At 52.5% G+C, this 23,858-nt stretch overlaps 1 long non-coding RNA gene across 2 annotated transcripts in view; it reads right to left on the bottom strand.

The window, feature by feature from the left end:
* Nucleotides 1–23,858, bottom strand: part of LOC114227984 (uncharacterized) — a 325,422-nt gene that overhangs the window by 106,335 nt on the left and 195,229 nt on the right. For both annotated transcript variants that reach the window (XR_008554771.1, XR_008554770.1), the window contains exon 3: nucleotides 19,752–19,890. This is a non-coding gene — a long non-coding RNA (uncharacterized LOC114227984). The remainder of the gene's footprint in view (nucleotides 1–19,751; nucleotides 19,891–23,858) is intronic.

Genomic DNA, 23,858 nt, shown 5'->3' on the forward strand with positions numbered 1-23,858 from the left:
CCCCACGCCAGGACACACACACACACACACACACACACACACACACACTCATATGCATGCACACACGCGCGCACACACACACACACAGCTGCACACAGATGCACATGCAGCCCTCTCTCCCTCTACATCATAATCAGCCATGTCCACCAGGAACCATCAATCACACCCTCCAGTTATCAATAAGACACAAGGACCCCAGAATACCCAGAATACCTCGGGCCGACCCCTTAGCTAAATTTCCACTGACAATTTCCGAGCCAAATAAATCCAAAGGTAAGAAAGCTCTAAAAAGGCGGCAATGAATCCAGCTCGGCTTTTCTTTACCTCAGGCGAGTGTTAAGAGACGAAAGGAAAAAAAAAAAGAAGAAGAAGAAGAAAAGAAGCTATCCCATAATATCCATCCTCAGGCCTGGGAGCGGGTTTACCTAAACGTTGCCACGGTGATGTGTATATAAGTCGGGCTCCGCTCTGAACCACAATCTCTGCCTTGACAGAGAACACCCATTCGGGCTCGGGAGTCAGGTGATAGGCAGGGAGCACAAGGTGCGTTTTTGTTCAGGTTGAAACCTGATCGAGCTCACTCGCCACAGGAAGTCGGGAGGGGTTCTGCGTCCTGTGTTTGTCTCTGGGTCCCTCTTCCTCTTGTCATCTGTCCCTCACCTTGGCAGGGAGAGAGGACACGAATACAGAGGAGGAAAAGCCTTGGGCGTACCCCTAAAGGGAGAGTGAGGGCCGGCCCCACCCGGTCGGGCCTCAGTCTTTGCCGGGAACAGAAGGAAGAGGGAGGCTTGTCCTGGCCCCTGAGTCCAGGTTCCCCCAGCTTTATGGACAGAAAGACAGAGCATCGGAGCCGCAGGGAACCTTGGGGGAGAACCTTAGTAAACCCCTACGATGGGAAGTGACTTGCTCAAGGTCACCCAGAAAAGAGATTCAATCCCTGACTCCCACCCAGGGCGAGCTCACCCGGGATTGCCTAAGAAAGCGATACGCGGCCCAAAGGAGGCGCTGTGCCTGTCCCCCTACAGAGGGGTGCGACCTACGACGTTTCAGGAAGAAACGAATCCATGAATGAAGGGGCTACTGCAGCATCAGAAAATAGGCAACTCTCGCTTTTCAGGGCTTCGGGCTTCCAAAGTAAACCCAAATCTTCACAGTCACCAACAGCAGAGAGTCTGCATCTCCAAGGGCCCCGGCCCCGGCCCAGAGCCAATCCTGTCCCAGGACCCTCCATGGAGCCAACTCTGCCGAGATGAGGAACTGCCAGGGTTCTCGGCCATGAATCACTCCCCCGCCCGGCGTGGGAATATCGAGTCACTGACGGACCAAATTGTAGGTCAAGTGTGTGTCTTGGGGAGCGAGGAGGGTGGTGCTGAGGAGGGAAGCGGTTGCCGTGGGTTGTGAGTGGATGGAGAAGGTAATCCTTCCGGATCCTTCCTCCTGGTCCCATTTGGGACCAAGGCTATGCATTTAGGAAAGTGCCATCTCAGATCGCCAGAACAGAGCCGCGAGAATTAGAATTAAAGGGGCCTGAGCCTTTACCTTAAATCAGGCGTCCTCAAACTACGGCCCGCGGGCCACATGCAGGTGTTTTTGCCGTTTTGTTTTTTTACTTCAAAATAAGATATGTGCTGTGTGCATAGGAATTTGTTCATAGTTTTTTTTTTAAACTATAGACCGGCCCTCCAACGGTCTGAGGGACAGTGAACTGGCCCCCTGTTTAAAAAGTTTGAGGACCCCTGCCTTAAATGAAGCCAACTAAACCAGCCAGTTGCCAGCCACATTATACCCCTTCCCCGTGGCACCCCAACAGTGCTGCTCCCCTGTCAGTATAAAAGCAGCTGAAGCCCGGCCGGCGTGGCTCAGTAGTTGAGTGTTGACCTATGAACCAGGAGGTTGTGGTTCGATTCCAGTCAGAGCACCTACCTGGGTTGCAGGCTCTATCCCCAGTGTGGGGCGTGCAGGAGGCAGCTGATCTGTGATTCTCTCTCATCATTGATGTTTCTCTCTCTCTCCCTCTCCTTTTCTCTCTGAAATAAATTTAAAAAATATTTTTTAAAAAAAGCAGCTGAAAAAATGTGCAGCGTCTGCAGGGAGAGGCCCTGCGTGTCGCAGCAAACACACCCGTCACCTTCCCGGGAGGAGCCTGCTGCTCCGTGGGCTTCTGTGGCCAAGCCCTGCCGGCTGGCAGCTCCGTGCGCCTCCTTAGCGGGAGCCACGGTGCAGTTGGCTGGCTCTTGGCGCCCAGTCCTGCTTGTAATTTGAAGCGAGGGTAGATGGCTGGGGTCAGACAGCAAGGAGCCTGCAGGCTTAGAGGGGAGCCTCCTTGCTCCCTGAGACACCGCAGGACGCCGAGGTAAGAAGCCCCGAACCTCTGCAGGACTCTGCCTCCTGACCCGGGTCCCCCGAAAGGCTGGGAGAGGCGGAACTCCACGCTCCGGAGCTCCGGGGGCCGAGTGCAGAGCACACCTAAGCACCCCCACGGCCTGGCCACCCCAGGGCAGCAGGAAATGTCGTATTTAAGGCCCAAGCATGAGACAGAAGGTGCTGCCTCTTGATGGGACTCCCTAGAGGAGAGCAGGCACATGGAGCAAAACTCGAATAATACTCATTGATTTTAACCAAGACAACCTGCTTCTGGCCTCTTTCTGGCGTATACTGTCATCCTATCAAAGAAGAAACAAACAGTGGTGATGGCGGCTTAAAAAATAACTTTGGGTTGACTTTGAAATCTATAACACAGCGCCTTTTAAAGTTGTTTTAAGTGGGTTTTCCCCTGTTTTTTAATCATATTTACTACATTTAATTGAAGAATAAGATATTCAATTGCTGCGATTCCCGAAGGCATCCTACATGTGTTACCCCACAACTGCACAGGTGGCTAATATTGTCCCCACTTTACAGATGAGGACACTTCACGGCTCAGAGAAGCAAAACAGCACCCCAGTATCACCCAGCTGGTGCACAGCGGAGCAGAACGCGAACAGTCCCGTCTGAGCCCGTGGCCCGGCATCCTCCTCCACCGGGGGGACTGCGGTCCGGGGGGAGACTGGGCGGCACATGGAAGCCAGGATGGACGTCCATGGGGGGAAACCCTCATGCACGGATCAATCCTTGCTTTCCTGGTTTTACCGTCCAAGTTCCAGATCCAAATCTCCATCGGATTACTGGAAATCATCTCGTGGGAACGTGGCATCCTGGAGCCACCTCAAAATCAGCACATCCAACATCATCACCCCTCCCACCTCCACGCACCTCCTCTGCACACACACCTGGGCCGCTGACACTCCTTACCTCAGCCCGTGTTGCAATCGCTCAAACAAGTATCTTCATGACCCTGTCTCCTGCCCCGCACACCCAGATCCTGCTGGGTCTACCTTCTCGGCTCCCACAACGCGGTTCCCGCCTCTCTCCCCTCCCACTGGGCTTAGCGGGGGGGCCACGGGACAGGTCTCCCTGCTCGAATCTCATTGTCAGGCTGTGGCCAGTGTAAGTCTCCAACAACCCCTCCCCCGCATGTCACTCTCCGGAACTAAAAGGCCTCGCTGGCATTTGCCATGCCTTCAGAATGCATGGACCTCCTTCAGGCCAGCCCTGGCCTGCCTGCGGACCCGTTCTCATGTACCTTCTTGTCCCATCTCCCACCGGTGACGCGGAGCCTCTCCCTGTTCCCTAAACACATCCATTGATGTTTCCAGTTCAACATACACGACCAAGTAGCCCTTTACGTGCCAAGCCCTGTGTTGGGAAGAGGGGGTGCGGGGCACAGTTTCTCATTCGTAGCACTACTGGCATTTTGGAAAGATCATCCTTTGCCGTGGGGCCTGTCCTATAGGATGGTTCGCAGCATCTCTGGCCTCCACCCACCCGAGGCCAGTAACACCTGCGACAACTATGAATGCCCCGGACGCGCCGATGTCCCTCAGAAGGCAGCAGCATCCCCGGCGGGGAGCCACTGTTCTGGAATAAGATCTGCATCGCGCCCTCCGGGAGCCCCCGGTCCGTGCATCATGTGAGGCAGCCGGGAGGCGCTTTCCACAGGCTCCCTCGGACTTACCATCCTGCTCTACTGCTTCTCCGCGGGACTTCAGGGAATGGCGTGAGCCTCTCGGAGCCTTCCATGCCTCACGTGTGAAATATGGGTCCTAATGTCAACTTCCCAAGCTTATCGTGTGCATTGCATTAGTGAACACGTGTACATTCTTGACGTACGGAGACCCTTCGGGTGTGCTATTTTTTCTGACCTTCACCCTACCCCTTCCACAGCCCCACGACACAGCCCAGAAGCATCCTTTGTGCCTCTGCCGATGTTGCTTCTTCCGAGTAGAGTCTCGCCCCCACCCCTCCCACCCTTAGACGAATCCTTTCAAGCCCAGCTCTGGTGCAGGCGTCACCAGCACAGAATTCGGTCCTCTGTTCTCCTCCTCACCTAGTTATATTGTTGACTAGTTCTCCCTCGAGGTCAGGGCTCAGCACCCTTTCTCTAAAGAGCCACGAGTCAATATTTTAGGCATTGGGGCCACGTAGTCTCTCTTACATCTACTCCACTCAGCCACAGCAGGTGAAGGCAGCCGTACACAATCGTAAGCAAATGGGGTGGCTGTCCCCCAATATTACATTGTATTTGTGAAACAGGGTGGCGGGTGGGATTTGGGCAGACCCAGGACCCCTGCTCTGAGCAGTGAGCAGCTGGAGGTCAAAACCAGCGACTTACTGGCTTTTTATTTTGATTGAATTTATTGGGGTGACACTGGTTCATAAAATTTTATAGGTTTCAAGGGTACAACGCTATAACACACCACCTGTGTATTGCATTGTGTGCTCACCACCCCAAGTCAAGTCTCCTTCCATCACCATTTATCCCCCCATACCCTCTTTTTCCTCCCCCTACCCCCCTTTCCTTCTGGTCATCACCATACTGCTGTCTGTGTCTAGGAGTTTTGGGGTGTGTTTATTGTGTTGTTTTGTTTTTGCTTAATTCCTTCACCCTTTTCACCCAGCCCCCTCCCCTCTGACAGCTGTCAGTGTGCTGTCTGTACCTATTTGCCTTTAGCGCCTGGCACAGCGCCTGGTACCTTGTGGATTCTATCCGAATGATGAAGAGATCAATGCCTCCTTACTAGTCATCAGGCAGCACGAATAAAACAGGTACCTGTCGAGTCTTTTGAGATCGCCTGATCTAAGGAGCTGACCAAAACAATACAAACAACCTCCAGTGCTAATTCCGTAATTAAAGAGCCTGCCTGTGTTGAAAGAAGAGTGGAAAACCTCTCTCCTCTGAAGCTGGGAGCCAAGGTTGAGAGGCAGGTGTGGGGCTGCCAGGGAAAGCACCCGAGGCCCCACTGAGTCGGGAATTCGGAGACGCGACAAATACACTGAGTGGCCAGATTATTATGATCTCGGAACACATAATAATCTGGCCACTCAGTATATATATATATATTATATTAGAGGCCTGGTGCATGAATTCGTGCATGGGTGGAGTCCGGCCAGCCTGGCCAGGGGGAGGGGACATGGGCGGTTGGCCATCCTGCCTGCTGGTGGAACTCCTGGTCGAGGGGACAATTTGCATAATAGCCTTTTATTATATAGGATATACACTGAGTGGCCAGATTATTATGCGTTCAGAGATCATAATAATCTGGCCACTCAGTGTATGTTTTAGTAGACTCCGTGCGATGTTTGGGACATACTTACACTGAAAAAATTATGGGTTGCATAGCTGAAGTTCACATTGAGCTTAGTGGCCTGTATTTCCATGTGTGAAATCCGGCCCCTTCCGGACGCATGGACTGTTGAGGATTTCTGCTGTGTCCCTCTCTCAGCCTTCCAGCAGGCAGGATGAGAACCTGTCTGACCAGCTGGGCCACCTTCCCGCCCCCCAGAGGACCACCCCCCCAGCGGCGCACCCCTCCCACCACCACCACATGAACCTCATGGCAGCAGAGAGAAGTTCTGTTGGAACTGGAAATTTAATTATCAAAATGCTAACATGTAATTTTGAGGAGGGGGGGAGCGTTATCACGAAGTTAATAAGAGAACTATTTTAATTACGGCATTTAACAAGTTATGACCGTGCCGCTGAGCTCTCTGGGGAAGAATCCCGGGGCCGGGAAGGGATGTGATGGGGGTGCACTGTCCTGGGCCTCTCTGAGGCTGTCTGTTGTTGTTGTTGCTGTTAGTTCTCACCCGATGATATTTTCCCATTGATTTTTAGAGAGTGTGGAAGGGAGCGGGAGAGACAGAGACACAATGATTGGTTGCCTCCTGCATGTCGGGGCCAGGGATCGAGCCTGTAACCCAGGTGAATGCCCCTGACGGAGAATCGAACCCATGACCCTTCGGTCCGAGGGCCAACGCTCTCTCCAGGGCCCAGGAGTCCTCTGGCTCTGGCTTTTAGGAGCCCCCACGGAGCCATGTTCCTCCTCTCCCACGACCCAGGGAAGAAACCAGCTGTCCTTACCTCCTGTGTCAACTTCCAGCCAAACAAGACCTGGGGAGGCACCAAGCCCCAGACCTGACGTTCCCAGCGGCCATTGCCCCCCACGCCTCGGGGTGAAATCACTGGATTTCTCTGGCACCCTGACTTCTTCCCTCTGGGACCCTCCTGCGTGCTCATCACCCCATAGCAACACCTCCCCTGTCCCCTTTCCCAATTGCATCAAACAGGTGTAAGCAACGGGCCCTGAGACAGGGGAGAGAGGGTGGCCGTGTCTGGGAGGGACCGGGAGGCTGTGACGTGTGGTGTCACAAAGCAGAAATAGCAGTGGCGGCCGAGTCCCATGGCCCTTTGCTTTCTAGGCTAATCCCAACCCCTCGGTGGGGGGACAGGGCCTGTCCCCAGTGAGCAGTGGGCCTCCTCTTTTACCAAAGCTCAGGACGATGAGATGGGTCGCGAGGAGCACAGGGATGTGGCCCCATGAGACAAGCCAGGCCGGGGACAGAGCCAGCCTCGGCTTCCCTACCAAGGATCCTGAGCCCCAGGCCTCCCAGGCGTGTTATCCCTCTGGGGGGAAAGGGCTTTGCCCGTGGAAGCGGCCGTAGAAGAGGGGAAAATGCAAAGGGACTGGCCAGGTGGAAGAAGCTGGCAGAAGGTACTACCCTGGTCTTCCTCTCCTATCACCAAACCATGAGCCAGGGGGACCCAGGGTCAAGGGTCAGGCCTTCAGCGTGATGAGGGTGTCCACACAGGGGAGAAGTCCAGCGTGGGTGTGGGAGCCCGTACAGAACGAAGAGGAGAGGATAGCAAGGTGCTGAGATTTCGGCTATAGACAAAGGGCTTATCAAATACCGGGGGAGCAAACGCAGGTTTACAGTTGTAATGCAGCCCGGCTAGTGTGGCTCAGTGGTTGAGCTCATCCCATGCACTAAGTCCCATGCACCAAGAGGTCACCGGTTCGATTCCAGGTCAGGGCACATGCCCGGGTTGTGGGCTCAATCCCCAGTTGGGGACATGCAGGAGGCAGCCTATCGATGTTTCTCTCTCATCAATGTTTCTATCTCTCCCTCTCCCTTCCTCTCTCTAAAGAAATAAATAAAAACATAAAAAAAATTTAAAAACATAAATAACACAAGAATTAGTAAATAATAAAACAAGAATAAACACTATGTTTCATGTACTCACAACTGTAAACCTACTTTTGCCCACCCCTGTATACTAAGGATAATGGAAGCCACATTTCTCACTGTTAGAAAATCACCAGAGAGGGACACACGAGAATGGGCCCTGTGATGGTGGGCGAAACTGGAGATGATGTAAACGCCTGGTTTTCAATAGCTATGGATAGCTACAGGAAATAAATGTGGATGTCCTACGAGCACATATGTGTGTGTGTTATATACACGCCACCTATGTACATACACACACACACACACATGTTCCACCCCGAGGGCCTGGGGGAAGCAAATCGTCCAGTAGTGAGGAGCACACTCGGTTCCCAGATCTGCCTTCCACACAATGATCTCCACCAAAGGCAAGCAGGGATCCCTGGAGAAAGAGCTGAGTGCAGGGCTGGGCATGGAAAGTACGCGATGAGCCGGGACCATGACATTGTTCCATACCTTAAAGAAGTGCTCACGGAACAATGAAGACGTGTCCGAGGCCTCCCAGCCCCCCTTGCCAGGCCTGGGACCATCTGAGCAAGAGAGTTAGTGAACTCATGGCTGATGACTAATGAAAAGAAGAGCCCATGAATCCACAGGGAGAGAAATAAATTCATGGAGAACGTGATGGGAAACAGAGTGTCTGCATGGTCTCCCCATGCTTCCCCCACAAGAAAACTATGAATTACACAGGGAAAGGGGTAGCTTTCCGACGGTGATGTCTGGCCGGCCACCTTAAGGAAGAGCTCGGAGCGGTGTATCCCGTGTCAGGATGTTATGAGAAGAACATGGGATGTGCTTACCAAATACGCGCCACCTGACGGTAACCACTGAGGACCGTCAGCCAAACCAAAACTGAGCAACAGGCTAGGAATTCCTGGGCCAATGGCATGATGGAACTGCCTCAGGACCCAGGCTTCCACTTCTGGGAGTATAATCTAAGAAACCCGAAACGCTAATTCGTAAATTCTATAGGCACTCCTATGTTCATTGCAGCGTTATGTGCAACAGCCAAGATTTGGAAGCGGCCCAAGTGTCTATCAGTAGGTGAGCGGATAAAAACGCTGTGGTACATTTACGCAACGGAATACTACACGGCCGTGAAAAAAGAAGGAAATCTTGCCTTCTGCGACAGCATGGATGGACCTGAGAGTATTGTGCTAAGTGAAATAAGCCAGTCAGAGAGAGACAAGTACCATGTGATTTCACTGACATGTGGAAATGTAGCAGGAAGCCTTTCTTTCTCCCAAGAGAATGAGCAGAACGTGCGACCCCCATTTGCCCAATATTGATACACTTTCTAGCAGCTGCGGCTCGGATGCACCTCGGGCCTTGTCTAACTCCTCTCCTTGCTCTTTGGCTCAGCACCAGTACCGGGAGACCCAGGTTCCGGGATGGAACGGCTCCTCCCAGGCAGCCAGCCCCATGTCAGGTGAGGGTGTCTGAGAAATAGAGGTCGGACTGCCTCCCCAACAGGAACTACAGAGGCACGCACGCCCACGTTGCACACACTCCTGAGTATCTCACCGAAGCGCTCATTCGAACCACAGTCTTCTCTGATGGATGGTTAATGACGCCTCGGAATATGCCGACGCCCCCCCTCCTACCCTAGTTTAGGTTTGAGAGAAGGCAGATCCGACAGCAAAGGCGGGGGGGCGGGGGCCATAGACCAGTCCAGGTGTCCTTCTTCATAGAATTCTTCAGGAGGGTGAAGAATGTCGGCTGTGCCATGGCAACAGGCAGGTCAGCGAGATGGCGCCTATCACATAACATGGCCCTGGCACCCAGCTCCGCGTGGCACCCTGACAAGCCAAACACGAAACTGCCAGGTCGCTCTCCGCCACCCGCGCTGCCGGGAATCCAGCTCTCTTGGGAAATAAGAGCTTGTTTAAAAGTGGGGGAGATCAGCCCTAGCCCATATGGCTCAGAGGTTGGAGCATCAGCCCTTGGACTGAAGGGTCCCAGGTTCAAATCCCACCAAGGGCATGGACCTCGGTTACAGGCTCGATCCCCATCCCTGGTCAGGGCAGGTGCGGGAGGCAACCAACTGATGTGTTTCTCTCATATCGAAGTTTCTCTCTCTTCCCGTCTCTCCCCCTTCCTTCTACTCTGTCTAAAACCCAAAGGCAAAAATACCCGTGGGGGAGGGTTAAAAATAATAAAATCAGTAAATAAATAAAAGTAGGGGAGATCAGGCCAAGGGTCCCGGCACACCTTATAGTGTAGCCCTAAGGAACAGGTGCCTGGCCAAACTTCCGTAAAAGTGGTGCTGACCAGACCAAGCTGGTATATAGAGGCTGGGTCCGCTAAGATGCCTCTGGCCATGAAAAGAAAAGAAAAGCCAAGGAAGAATAACTTTAAAAATAAGGACATTTGGTTGTGCCACAGAGCAAGAGGCCCGAAGGTACACCCAGGGAGAGTTCATTTGGCCTCTCCGATGTGTCGGGGCTCTGAGTTACCCTCCCTCAAATTTTTCTTCACTTTGCCTCACGGTCACAAAGTGGCCACCGCAGCTCCAAACATCCAGTCCCGTGTTGCGCACCCCTCACCCGTCACGCACCGGGCAAGGATGAGCCGGACAGGGGGGACCCCTGGCTTCTTCTGTCTCACGGTCTATGGTTAATGCAGAGACTGTCCCGGAACCCGTCGCTCACAGTGATTGCAGCGCCTTTCCGTTCTGTCTCCATCAAGCAACTTGGAACAAATCAACCTGTCCTCCTGTCATTGAAGACTCAGAGGTGGTTTCAAAGCTGACACATCGCGAATTCCTTTGCCTCAGGATTCCAGCTTTCCCAGCTCCTCCAAGCCGTGTTGTTAAATAATGAAAAGATGGTGCAAACAGAAAGCAACTAGCCCAGTGCCTGGAACATGGAGAATACTCCCAAGCAGCTCCCGTGTTCTTTTCTTCATATGTGAGCTCCTGACCACCGTCACCGTGTTCTCCCCTCCCCACTTTCAGGAAAGAGGCTCTTTTTGTCATGATGTCCGGTGACGGGATGGACGAGGCTTTATGGAGAGCCTGCTCTCCCCAGCGTCCGTTCCTACGTGGGCCTCTGAACTCACTAGAGTTCTCAGAGATGGCTTGTATTATCTCCTGGTCATGAAGTCACTTCCAGATCAACCCTAACCGAGGAAAAAGCTGGTCCCTAGCTTCAGGAGCCACATCTTAATCAGTGCACCATCTCAGAGATACATGCCCCGAGACCACAAGATGCGTAGACGGATGTCCATATGAGTGGAAGTGAAGAAAAAAAATATCTTTTCTTAATTGATCAATTTCTAGATTTCAGTTACCTGGCCACATGTAGTGAAAGTTAATCTTCCTAATAATCAAACAAAGGAGGTATTATTTCTTTTGATTTTTTTCCCATGAAGAAACTTGGATTCAGCCCGGCCAGCGTGGCTCAGTGGTTGAGCATTGACCTATGAACCAGGAGGTCATGGTTCCATTCCTGGTCAGGGCACATGCCCAGGTTGTGGGCTCGATCCCCAGTGTGGGGCATGCAGGAAGCAGCCGATCAATGATTCTCTCTCATCGTTGATGCTTCCATCTCTCTCTCCCTCTGCTTTCCTCTTCGAAATTAATATTTTTTTAAAAAACAACTTGGATTCAGAGAGGGTCATTGACTTACCTGGGGCTACACAGCTAGTGCTAAAGCCAAACTTAAACCCAGGCGTCTTGAGACCTGATCCTTTTTCTTTTTACCATCTGGGTCGCCTTTATCATAGGGGACAGTGGGTGAGAGAAAAGGGATCAGTGTAAGGTATTCCTGTCCCAGTTATTTAAGACTCAGTGCCTGCTTCGGAGTGGCCTGCAAAAGAGTGTCATCCATTCACTCAACAAACACACTGGCCATGTGCTAAGGACTAGAGGAGGTCAGTGGATTCTAAAATCAATAAGTCGCAGGCGAGTCCCGACCTCAGGGACCTCCCACCGAGGCAGGGGTCAGGTTGGAAGGAAGTAGATGCATATGTAGATCATTAGTTTTTAAAAAGTGGAAGTGGAAAGAAAACCAAGCATGTTTACTTCTGCAGTGAAAAAGACAGGGATATATATATATATATATATATATATATATATATATATGAGTTATGGTGAGAAAAGGCCCTTTCCAAGCGAAAGGTATTGTTGTGGAATGCTTGCATCTACATAAATAGCAGCAGAGCTGGAAGGGATGGAGCAGAAGTCAGGATTTGATACCTCTTGTTGCCGTGCAGGAAAAACATTCCCTCCTGACTTTCATGCCACTCTGCCAAGTGGGAAAATTCCCCTCCGCAGCCCTCTATTACATCGCAATGCCAACTCTGCAGAGGGTGTGCGTGGAGGAGGCCCGCGCTGACCTGGTTCTGCTGAAGTAGGTACGTGCGACAGGAGGAGCCCCATAGAGAGGAAGAAGGGGATGAAGTGACAGGCTGAGGTCAGCACTTTGGTGGTGTCATTTTGGGCAAGTCCTTGACACTCCTGTCGAAGTTTCCACTTGTCCATGTGCTGGAAATAACTAGCTTTGTCCCCTTTGCTATGAAAACAAGCAGAGCCAGGCCGTGACACAGAACGGATGAACCCTCCCCGCCCCTCATCTGTTTTGCCCCAAACACCATGTTTATCAAGAATCTGCCATTAGATTTGGGGACGTCCCCGCAGCTACAAGGAGCCTGATCTATCTGAGCTCTTCGGGTCCTTCAGTCTCTTGCCTGCTGCCTCACGGCCTCTTCCCATGACAACCCTGTGACTGTCCCAGAAGTGGTCGATGACCAGTAGACACTACAGCTTTCTGGTTCCTTGACGTCCATTTCAATGCCTTTCTCACTGTCTTGGCTCTTGACCGACGCACTCTGATGGACGCATCTTGGCCTGGCCATCGCCGCAAACAGTCCCACCTCTGACATTTAAAACCTGAGATCCCTGACCCAATGTCCCATCCTTCCAGCGCGTTCCCTCTGCCCAATCTCTCACCTCATCATGATCTCCAGACTCTGAGCTCCTCCCTTTCCCCCCAGTTTGTCACCTTCCTCCCAGTGTCATTTTCTTCCCAATTAGGCCCATTTGGCCAGGGTCCCGCTCGTGTCAAGAACTAAAGCAACACTGCTTGTCTTTCCACTTCCAACCCCACCATGGGCCAGCCCAACCAAAGGCTTGCTAAAGGCTCCCACATCCGGATGGCCATGCACTACCGGGGCGTTGCTCACAGACCCTCACCAAGTGCCAACAGCCAGTCCTGGGTGGATCCCTTGGTGCTCCTATAATCTTCTTATCATCAACTCCATCCCCCATTTTCCTGAGCCAAAATGTAAGCCCCCTCTGCCATCTTTCCTCATAGAGATGACCTTGCTTCTTATTTCACCAAATAAAAAGAGGCGTTCAGATGTAAACCTCCTCACTCAATTCCCAATCCTCCCTGCATTCCTCCTCCCTCCCCAGGTCTCTGATAGCAATGGTCCCTTCCCTTCTAACCAAGATGAATCCATGTGCTGTGCCCATTTCTTCCATAACCTCCCTCAAAAAATGGGCCCCAGTATGTCCTGAATTTCTTATTTTTTCACCATTGACTTTTTCCTCTCAGTCTTTAACATACTCGTGTTTTCTCTCTTAAGAAAGAGTCTATCAACTTTTCATCCCCTCTAGACACTATTGTATCTATCCATCATCTATCTATCCATCTATCTCTCTTATCTATCCATTTATCAATCACTTATTGATCTCTCTTCATTAACGTTACCCAGTTTTTCTTTTTTTTTAAATATATATTTTATTGATTTCTTTTACGGAGTGGAAAGGAGAGGGATAGAGAGTTAGAAACATCGATCAGCTGCCTCCTGCACACCCTCTACTGGGGATGTGCCCGAAACCAAGGTACATGCCCTTGACTGGAATCGAACCTGGGACCCTTCAGTCTGCAGGCCGACGTTCTAACCACTGAGCCAAACAGGTTAGGGCTACCCAGTTTTTCTTAAGGGTAGCCTGCATTTAGAATATGTACTTTCTCACCTCTCAATGGCCCTTAGCTCACTGGCTTTGTTTCCCTTCATCTCTGTACTAAAACAGCTCTCTCTAAGATCACACGTGACCTCCCCAATATGAGTGTTTTTCAGCGGGCGTCTTTGTCCTTTCTGTTATGTTTACAATATCATCCATGACATTCTTCTCTAAAGGCTGTCCCGTTTCCATTTCCGACACTCTCCCCTATCTCCTAACCCTCTCCCGTTTTTCTCTTATTGCTCCTCCTTACTCCTCACATCAACTTCTCTTTCTCTTCCCCCTTCTTGAATATAGGTGTTTCCCAAGACTCCGTTCTCTTATCCCTCTACATCCTAGCCCATGGGTAACTTAACCATGCCGAGATTTAAACCACCACTCATCGACTAGTGACTTCTAAATGACAGTCCCAACCCAGACTGGGTTCCATACTCCAGAGCCAGCTGCCTGCGCATCTCAGACTCAGCATGTCAATAACTCCTTTCACCATCCTGTCCCGCCCAACCGCTCACTTTCCTGATCTCCTGATCCCTGAGACTAGAACCACCAGCCACAGTTGGCCCAAGTCAGAAAACCAAGAGCCAAGCGAATGCCCCCCTTTCTCGCACATTCACATGTGATTAAAAATTAAGTCCAGTTGCTCTCCCCTCCCCCAGATCTCTGCCCCCTTTCCATCAGCACTCGCATACCACTGGTCTCGGCTTCCCTTGCTTTGAAATTTGAAAATACACTTATCTGGCCTTCCTGCCTCCAGCCTAACCCCCTATTATACACCCTTCACATGATACCAGAGTCATCCTCTCACCTGCAAAAAGGATGCTCTCATCTCCATGTGCTTACGTTCTCCACTGGCTCCTTCCTGGTGAGATGATAAAATGTTCCCTTCTTTTCCAGGCATGTAAGACTTTTTGTGATCCTGGCTCCTTCATTCCTGCCCAGCCTCATCTCTCATCATGGATCCCTTCATGTGATACTTCGGGCATCTCTGCTTACTCGCCATCCCAGAATAGTCTGCGCTCTGACCACCTCACCGCCTGGACACCTGGCTTTTCATCTGTCTGAAACAGCTTATCTCCAATCCCTGTCTCCCCCTGCCCCTTCCCGGTCTCGGGAGTCTCGGCTCAAGCACCCGTTCCTCTCCTGAGAGGTCTCCCATGCCCACACTGGAAGGCCCTGGTGCTCCATCGCATTCTATGAGGGTCATTTCTCTGTCCCTTTCTTTTCTCCAAGGGAGGAGGCACTTCCTTTCACCTTTCCAAGAGCCTGCACTCAGATATGGTGAGTCCTCATAAAACTGCATTGAGTAAATGAAATAAAATGAATACATGAAATCAAAGACGAAACCCCACTCTCGGTCTTTAATTTTATATACACTGAGTGGCCAGATTATTATGATCTCTGAACGCATAATAATCTGGCCACTCAGTGTATATCCTATATAATAAAAGGCTAATATGCAAATTTTCCCCTCAACCAGGAGTTTGACCAGCAGGCAGGTTGGCCAACTGCCCATGTCCCCTCCCCCTGGCCAGGCTGGCTGGACCCCACCCATGCACAAATCCATGCACCGGGCCTCTAATATATATATATATATATATATATATATATATATATATATATATATATTAGAGGCCCGGTGCATGGATTTGTATATATATATATTTTTATATATATATATATATATATATATATACACACACACACACACACACACACACACACACACACATACCGAGTGGCCAGATTATTATGCGTTCCGAGATCATAATAATCTGGCCATTCAGTGTATGCACAACTGATAACAAATGTGCCAGTAGAAGACAAGAAAAAGGGGGTGGCATCAATAGAGACCGCCAGGTCCGTACACGAAGGGCTTTAGCGAGAAAAATTATTTTGCAAATTGGATTCTATCGCTAACACGGGATGTCTGCCACGGGAAGACCCTGCTACGCATGAGTTCATGTTATTTGAAGGACAAGATGGTCAATATCAAATCATCTGCCAAACCCACGGCGTGTTCGCTGCCTGCTCAGCCTCCTGGATCCTCCTTGACCCTGTGTTCCCACCATCCTGGGAATGACGGCCCTGCCTTTGAGCATCTGGCCATCACACCGCGGCTCCTGGAGCAGAGAGGTCTGCGCCCCAGAGAGCGGACAGGCCCCCTGTGCCTGGCGTTGTTGCTTTTGCAGACCCTTTCCCCTATGACTTTCCATTTCCCGAAACTGATTCTTCCTGTTGGTCTTGGCAGGGATCAGCCGTTGCCTCAGTCCAGTGGAGGTGGGGGGTGGGGCCTGGATGGCCAGTTCAGCCCCTCCTGCCCACAGTTTCTTGGGTGTACGACTGAGCAAGGGGCCAGGCCTGGGCTGGGAGAGCAAGATGCCCCAGGGAGCGGGCAGGAAGGGGTACTCCCTGGTTCTAGCCTGGGTTTCCAGCTCCCAAGATATTTAATTTTCTTCAAGCCTACAGACATACAGGGCTCCTGGGAGCCAAGCCAGGCTGAAGAGGGGAGGAAGAGAGAAATGGCTTCAAGAAAAGAAAAAAAAAAAAGAGGATCTTATCATGTCACCACTTACAGTGCGTGGAATCCGGAAATGTTTGGCACCATTGAGCAGAATGTAGGGTGGGCTTGCGGCCCAGGAACACGGGGGTGGGTGACTTCATAGCCAGGATCCTCCCACTGTCTACCTCCCAACGCTTCCCTCCCCTTCTCCTCCCCCTCCACCCTCCACGCCCCACACTCACCAAACAATCCTAAAATTCAAAAATATACAAATCAGGCTTCTTTCATTCCCTCTCCAAGTCATTGCTAAACCATCGTTTGAGAACAGCCAAGGGCAAGTGCCACCTTCTTGGTGAATTCTCCTTCAAATGACCGAACCCGACGCTAGACTTTAATTAGACCCCCAAAGTCAACGGCACCTGCTTATGTGCCTGGCAAACCAGCACAGACCCACTGGGCCAGGACTCCCAAAGGATCAGGCCGGGGCTCAGAGAAGACATCTGCTTCCTGCTGGCTCACGCCAGCGTCACCACGCGCTGTTGGTAAGCGGGCCACAGAGTCGTGAGTTTTGCTTGGGGCGAGGGGCGCACGAGGCAGTGTGCAGATGAGCTTTTATCGGCTTGTACACGGGAAACCTGTATGGTTTTGCGAACCAATGTCACCCTCACACATCATGATCTCACAAGCCCATACCTATTGTTTTTACCCCCTTCCTCTCTCTCTCTCTCTCTCTCTCTCTCTCTCTCTCTCTCTCTCTCTCTCTTCTTCCTTCAACTCTTACCCAATTATTGTAGGGAGCTATTTTTTCCTCCCTTACATGAAATAAATTCGATTTTTTAAACAAGAGTCGTGAATTTTATTATGACCTCGGAAGACTTTGTTTAACAGAGTACAATCCCTAAAGGCTAATTTACTGAATACTTATATACAGCACTAGATTGGCCCTTCAACTGAATTGTGTCGTTTAACCCTCACAACTAAGGGAGAAGAGGACATTTGCCTGCCCTGCCTGGGACCCCTCACCCCTCCCCACACGTGCACGGCCTCCTAACGCCTTTTCCCACAGCTGCCTTTGTTGCTCTCCGCTTCCTCCTCAACTGGGTGAAGTCTCAGTCGTTACCAGGCTCCCGACTCCTCCAAAGCAGCTGACCTCTGGCTCTCTGGACATCCCCTCCCAGAATATGACCTCTGAGTCGTCTTCACAGGCGTCTGATTGGCTTTCTCTTTGAGCTTTTCCCAGCCAGGCCCCTCACAACTGACTCCTCACCCAGGCAGAGGACGGATTTGGCCACAACAGCACAGGGCTCCGGGGAGGAATTGCAACATATCAGAAATGTCACTGTCACCTCCCTACAGTCAGCACCTCAAACACGGGAACGGAGCCAAGCGGAGAAGGACAGACAGACAGGACACCTCGACATGGACAAAGACACCTCATAGGGTTCAAGCGAAGCCACAGCGCAACCTGTGTATGGGGGTTGCATCCACCCTGAGTTTGGTCCTTCTTCGAAAGCGACCCTTCAGAGAGTGGGATGATGCCCGGGCAAGAAAGATGGTCCCTCCTCCCGAGTTCCTGGGAGCATGAGCTCACCAGCACCGCCTTGCTCACCGCCATGAGGTGGACGGGCCCGGAATGAGCTCAGGGGGCGGAGTGGGTGACTCAGAAGCTCACGGCCATTGCACCGGTTAGAACAGATCTCGTGCCTGCTGTGTAGACGGTAGATCTTAGGAGACATCGTCTCACTGAATTGGTCTACAGCTTCCCTCTGAGCTCGCTTTCAGATTCTGGTCCTTTCTCCATCCCCCCACCCCTTCCCTTCCCGCTTCTCCAGCCTGACCTCCCTCTCCCTTCCCCATTCACTATAGCTCTTGTCCTGTCAAGCAGACAATGGGTTAAACACGCCCAGGCCGGGGAGAGGCCAGGTCCCAGGGATGCAGGTGCGAACAGGGAACGTGTGGGCTGGAGTCTAGAATGACCTGTCACCATTCCAAGAGCGTCTTTGGGTGAGGAGTGATCGCAGACCTCACCGAAGGTCTCCAGGGGGAGAAGTCCATAAATCTAGAAACGGTGGAAGTCCATGGAAATTTAATTAAATGAGTTAATGCACGGAGAGAGGGCTTTGGGACAATGCCTGGGACATGGCGAGCTGCATGGACGCTGTGAAATGAGTAAGAGTCTGGGGAAATGTACATGTCAACGTCAGAGTGTTGAATGCGCTCCAGAATCCTTGCGCGGGGCGATCGGACCTTGGGCCGGCCTTCGGGGTCACTGTCCTCCCTGCCGCCAGTCCTGAGGCCTCCTCTCCCCTTCATTTCTTTTCTAATTACTATTATTTCGCTATTATCATTTTTATTCTCTCCCCTTCATTTCGTTTCCTTCTCTCTCCTCTCTCTCCCGAAGACTCTGTGAGTTTGCCTACATGGCTCCAAGATCCCTAGTTTTTTGTTCTCGCCACCATGCCTTAAGTCTCAAATCCAGGAAACACCCTTGATTTCCCTAAATCTCGTGCTGGGGTGGTTTTTGCATTGCCTTTCCTATCGCCTTGGCAGTGAGCACCCTGGCTTCGTGCTAATAACCACCTAGTGCTGTGGAGTTGAGCTGTGATTCCAGGGATGCGCCGGGAGGCCCGTGCCACATAAGCCTCCCCGTCCCAGACACACTGGCGAGGGCTCTGGTCGGCTTTTCTGCCGAGATCCCCTCTGGAAATCTCACGGGAAAGGTCGGCATCGTGAGAGGTGAGTCCCGATGGTCTACCCGTCACCACTGAGCCCACCGCTGCCATAGGCTCCCGGCAAACAAGGCGGATTCTTCACCACAAAGCAAATCACCTTGAGTGTCCTTCAGAATCACGACTCAAGAACACTTTCCTCTTGTCAGTGCTTTAGGGGGAAGGGAGGAGCGTGGCTAAAGTAGCTGGAAACTCCCTTCACCCACATGTGCGCAGGACTCCCCTCCTCCCCCCCCCCCCCCCCCCCACCGCAAGCAGACCTCCCAGTGCGGCTGATTGCACGAGGATGCTGCCCGGTGCGGGCTGCACGGAGCTATAGCTCAGATTCTGCCCAAGGCCCTGCTGCTCGCCAGGAGAAGGGAGTGACAGACGCCGCTCTCCTGAGACGTGAGGAAAGATATGAGTCAGAAGAAGTGGGAGGGAAATTGGCTCCGGGTCTGGGGGCCACTGTGCCAGCAGCTGGCTGGGGCTGACGGAAGAGCGGGGCGGGAGGGGTCCCTAAGGGGAAGCCTATCACCGTCTCCAGCTGCCTTCTTTCTAACCCACTCAGATACTCCAGAAACATGCCAGACACAGAGAGGTCACGTCTGGGAACCGGAGAGCCATCTCCAGACACATGCCGAGTGCCCGTGCTGCGTCTCCTGCTGTGCTCGCTGCGGGCTGACCCGCAGGCCAGGGCAGGGGGGAGGAGGAGGGTGAAGCAAAGGTGAGAACCTGGTTTCGATGCGGCCGTGCCATACACGGTCCAAGTGAGAGCAGATCTTAGGAGCCACCAAGATTTGCCAAGAAGCAAAGCAAGACTCAGAGAGGGCGAGGCGTTGGTCTAAGACACACAGCGGCCCCGTGCTGGTGAGATGGGGTTTTGTTTGGCCCCCAGGACAGTGAGAACAGAGCAGAAGATCTGGCGCATGAACCCTACAGAGACCAGCTCCCGAGTGGGGACACTCACCTTCTTGCTGGTCTCATCACTTTGTCACCTGTGGGCTGTGTGATGGACACACGGGTGACCACCACCGCGACCATCCACCCACCTGGTGGTCTTGTTTCCAGGGTAGAGGCCAGGATCTGTGGTTAACGAGCCCCGAATCCTAAGAAAATCAAAGAAAACCAAGTTAGTGTTCGAACACATACATATCTGGGATGAAAAGTTTGTAAATCACATATCACGAGGCTGGTGAATCTTCGGGCTATTTATTATTATTATTATTATTATTATTATTATTATTATTGAAAGAGAAAGAGACCCACAGCTGATATAAACACTATACCATCTACCTGAGCGCCTTGGAAAGGAAAGCAATGGGATAAATAATCTATGGCCCATCCAGACATTAGAATATAACTGGGCACTAAAAGAAATGAGCCATCCAGCCATGACAAGCCACGGAGGAATGGGAGTGCGTGCTAGTGAGTGAAGGAAGCGGGTCCGAAGAGGCCACGTGCTGTGTGGGTCCCACCACATGACATTCTGGGAAAGGCAAAACAATGGAGACAGGGAAATACCAGGGGATGCCAGGGGCTTGGGGTGGGTATGGATAGATTGAACAGAGGGTTTCTAGGGCAAGGAACATGCTCTGTGTGATACCTAATGGAGACACGTGTCATCATACGCTTGTCTAAACCCGTAGCATGTTCCACACCGAGAGGGAACCTAATGCACACATGAACTTTGGGTGACACGATGTATCCATGTAGGTTCACCAGTTATAACCAATGGCCCGCTCTGGTGGGGGCTGTTGACAGTAGGGGAGGCAATGCATGTGGGGGCAGAGGGTATATGGGAAACCCCTGTACCTTTCTTTCCATTTTGCCGTGAACCTAAACTCATCTCAAAAATAAATTCTTCAAACAAACAAAAAACACCCTGGTAGCAGGAATCCAGTTCAATTCAACCCACCTTTCATTGACTTGCTAATTTCACCCAAACAATATTTTTCTCTCCCTGACATACTTGGCACGGTTCTGATTCTCCGCTTTCTGTTTTATGTTATGGGGTTTCCCAGGAAGATAGCCAGGGACCCCTGATGCTAGGATTTGTATCCTCCCATCGTGGTGCCCACATGTCCACCATCACAAGCGGGGAGCGGGGGGAGGTTCTTGTTAAAAAATGCACGCTCTGGGGCCTGACCCCGGCCCCCTGGCCCAGACCCCCGGAGGGCGGGGCACGGGGACCTGCATTTTCACTGCTTCCCCGCGTGATCAGGACGCACACGAGAATTTGGTAAAAACTGCCTTGACACCCAGAAACGGCCTCTGGGAAGAAGTACGCCAGCAGGACCCCTGCGCCCTCAACGTTCGGCATCGAAGACTGAAGAGAATAACCATATAAAGGACCACAGGCAACAGGCTCCGAGCTGGGGGTGGAAGGCTGGAGCGGACACGTCTCCTTTCTGAACAACCATCAGATCTGAAAAGGCACGGTCACGCTGGCTTCCCCTCCGAGCCCATGAGCGCCGGGCGACAGACTGTCAGATGCATCTGTGCTCATCGCCAGCCCCGGGCCCAGGGAAGAGGCTCCATCGACGAGAGCCGAGCGGAAGCAGGAGGCTTGCCCCAGAGAAGCCACAAGCAGTGACACAGCAAGAGCCCAGGTTGCGCACCCATCCCCTGCGTGGGAACGTGCAGCGAACATTCGCCGGCCGGACCCGAGCGCCCCGGGCGGTGGGATTGCAGGGGAAACGAAGCCAGGACACCGCTCACTGGCTGCTAAGGAGAGAGTGACCCCGGGGAACCGTTCTGCCTTCTGGAAACCAGGAACATTCTGTTTCCAGAAATCACAGCTCCGGGGAGCCCTGCCTGCTTGGGGTGGTGGCGCTAGCATCGCTCCGTTTCCAGGAAACCAAACTCAGCAGCTAAACAGACACCGAGGTCTCAGAGTGGAGGGGCGCAGGGCAGGGCGGGGGGGCGGGGGGACATCGCAGAGGAGAGCGCGCCTGGTGGGGGCTGAGCCCAGCGAGGCTGGGATACGACACGGACCTCCTCGGCCACCTGGACGGAGTCCGTGAAATGGTGCGTGGGGCCCACAGAGGTCGGCTGGCCCCCAACATGTGCCCAGAGTTTAAGTGCCCTAACTGCCATCCTTTAAGATTTTTTTTACAAATTCTTTTAAATGCTCCTGGAGCTGGGGTAACCCTCATTCTTGCTGGGAGAGGCATTACTTCTACATCAGCTTGCCGGGGCTGCCCGACAAAGGGCCTGAGACTCGGGGGCTTCACCAACAGGAATGTACCAGCTCACAGTCCCGGAGGTGGAAGCCCTAACTCCGGGTGCCTGCAGGGTCCGTTCCTCCTGAGGCTGTGATCTGTCCGGGCCCCGCTCCTTGGCTTGGAGGCGGCTGTCTTCTCGCTGTGTCCCTTCACATCGTCTTCCCTCAAAGTGCGCCTCTGTCCACGTCTCCCCTTTTTACAAGGACACCGGTGGTGCTGGATTAGGGGTCACCTAATGGCCTCACTGTAACTTGTTCACCTCTGTAAAGACCCCTCTCCACGCAGGTCACACGCTGAGACATTGGGGTTGGCACTTCAACATGAGAATTTGGGGGCACAATTCAACCCAGGACACCCACTCTCCTTCCTTAGGGGCAGAAGCAGGGCAGAGAGAGACTTGAAGGGAAAGGGGCGCTGAAGGTCAGGCGAGGCCCTGACGGAAGGACCAGTGTCCCCGGGGGAGGCGGGAGCAGGAAGCCCAGTGCTGCTTGGAGTTGGCCACAGAGCCTCGTGGCCCTTTAACTGTCTCCGTGTGCTACTGCACTTGCAGGTGACGGTTCTTTCCGTGGCATCTGACCCTCACGTGATGCGGGCAAGCTGGCCCTTTGCCCCCGCAGAGAGTGACTGTGCAGAATTCGGAGGTCTGGTCACACCCCCCGTTTCTCAAAGTCCTCAGTCACCCTAAAAACCTGCTCCCAGATGGACCACGCAATGCTGCCTTTGCTCTTGGGTTACCTGGGAAATACTTCCAGCCCTGACCAGGGGATGTATCCTGTCCCCTCACTACACTTTTTTGTTGTTAATCCTCATCTGAGAATAGTTTTCCTATTGATTTTTAGAGAGTGAAAGGCAGGGAGGGAAAGAGAGAGAGAAACATCAGTGTGAGAGAGACAACATTCATCGGTTGCCTCCTGCATGCACTCCGACCGGGGCCAGGGAACGAACCTACAACCCAGGTACGTGCCCTGGACTGGGAGTTGAACCCGAGACCCTCTGGTGCGGAGGTGGATGCTCTGCCCTGAGTCACACCGGCCAGGGCTCCCCTTACTACACGTCTAAGTTCTTTCGACATCAGGCCAACTGGGATGGAACACTTGCTCAGTCACTTACCACCTGTAGGACCTCGAGCAGATTACCTAACCTCGCTGTGCCTCAGTTTCCTCATCTCGCGGGGGAGAAAATGGCAAGCCTCTGTGTTATCGTAGTGATTACACAGGAGAGCGTTCGTAAAACATGTGCGGGCTTAATTGGTGCCGGGTATTCCCGACTGCTGCACGCATGTAACTCCGACAGCTTTCTGTGCGCACAGCAGATCGAACGCTCCCTAGTACCTGTTGTACTAACCACACAGATACCAAAGGATGCTCTCCTACTGAGCTACGTGTCTGAGCGTGGGGGTACGGTGGGGGGGGGGAACCTAGAATCAGCCCCAAACTGCTGAAGCCAGGCACCCTCCCCACCTCTGCACCCCATACTCTTCCCTCCAGCCCCTAACGTTTCCTATTCTGATATCTCAGTTACGTCAGTCCCCTTAAAGGGAAACCCTCTAATAAAGGTTGTGGGGACACAGAACTTGAGGGTCCTGGGGGCCCCTATTCGTACTGCCCCAGGGTCCACCTAACCCCAGCAGGGTCCTCCGCCCCAATCGGTGGGCACTTCTGAAACCCAGTGCCCGGGCTAAAGAGTTAACCTAATCTCGTGGCAGAGGGATTTCTCCGTCCTCGATCCACGTGTCCCAGGGATCAGGGCTGTGGGAGGCGGTGCTATTCCGTGGCAGTTCCTCAGGCCCTTGGCCCACAGCCCACCGAGTTCCCAAAGCCCTCTGTTCACGTCAAATTCAAATTTAATTA

This window comes from Eptesicus fuscus, chromosome 20, assembly GCF_027574615.1.
Source record: "Eptesicus fuscus isolate TK198812 chromosome 20, DD_ASM_mEF_20220401, whole genome shotgun sequence".
Lineage (NCBI taxonomy): Eukaryota > Metazoa > Chordata > Mammalia > Chiroptera > Vespertilionidae > Eptesicus > Eptesicus fuscus.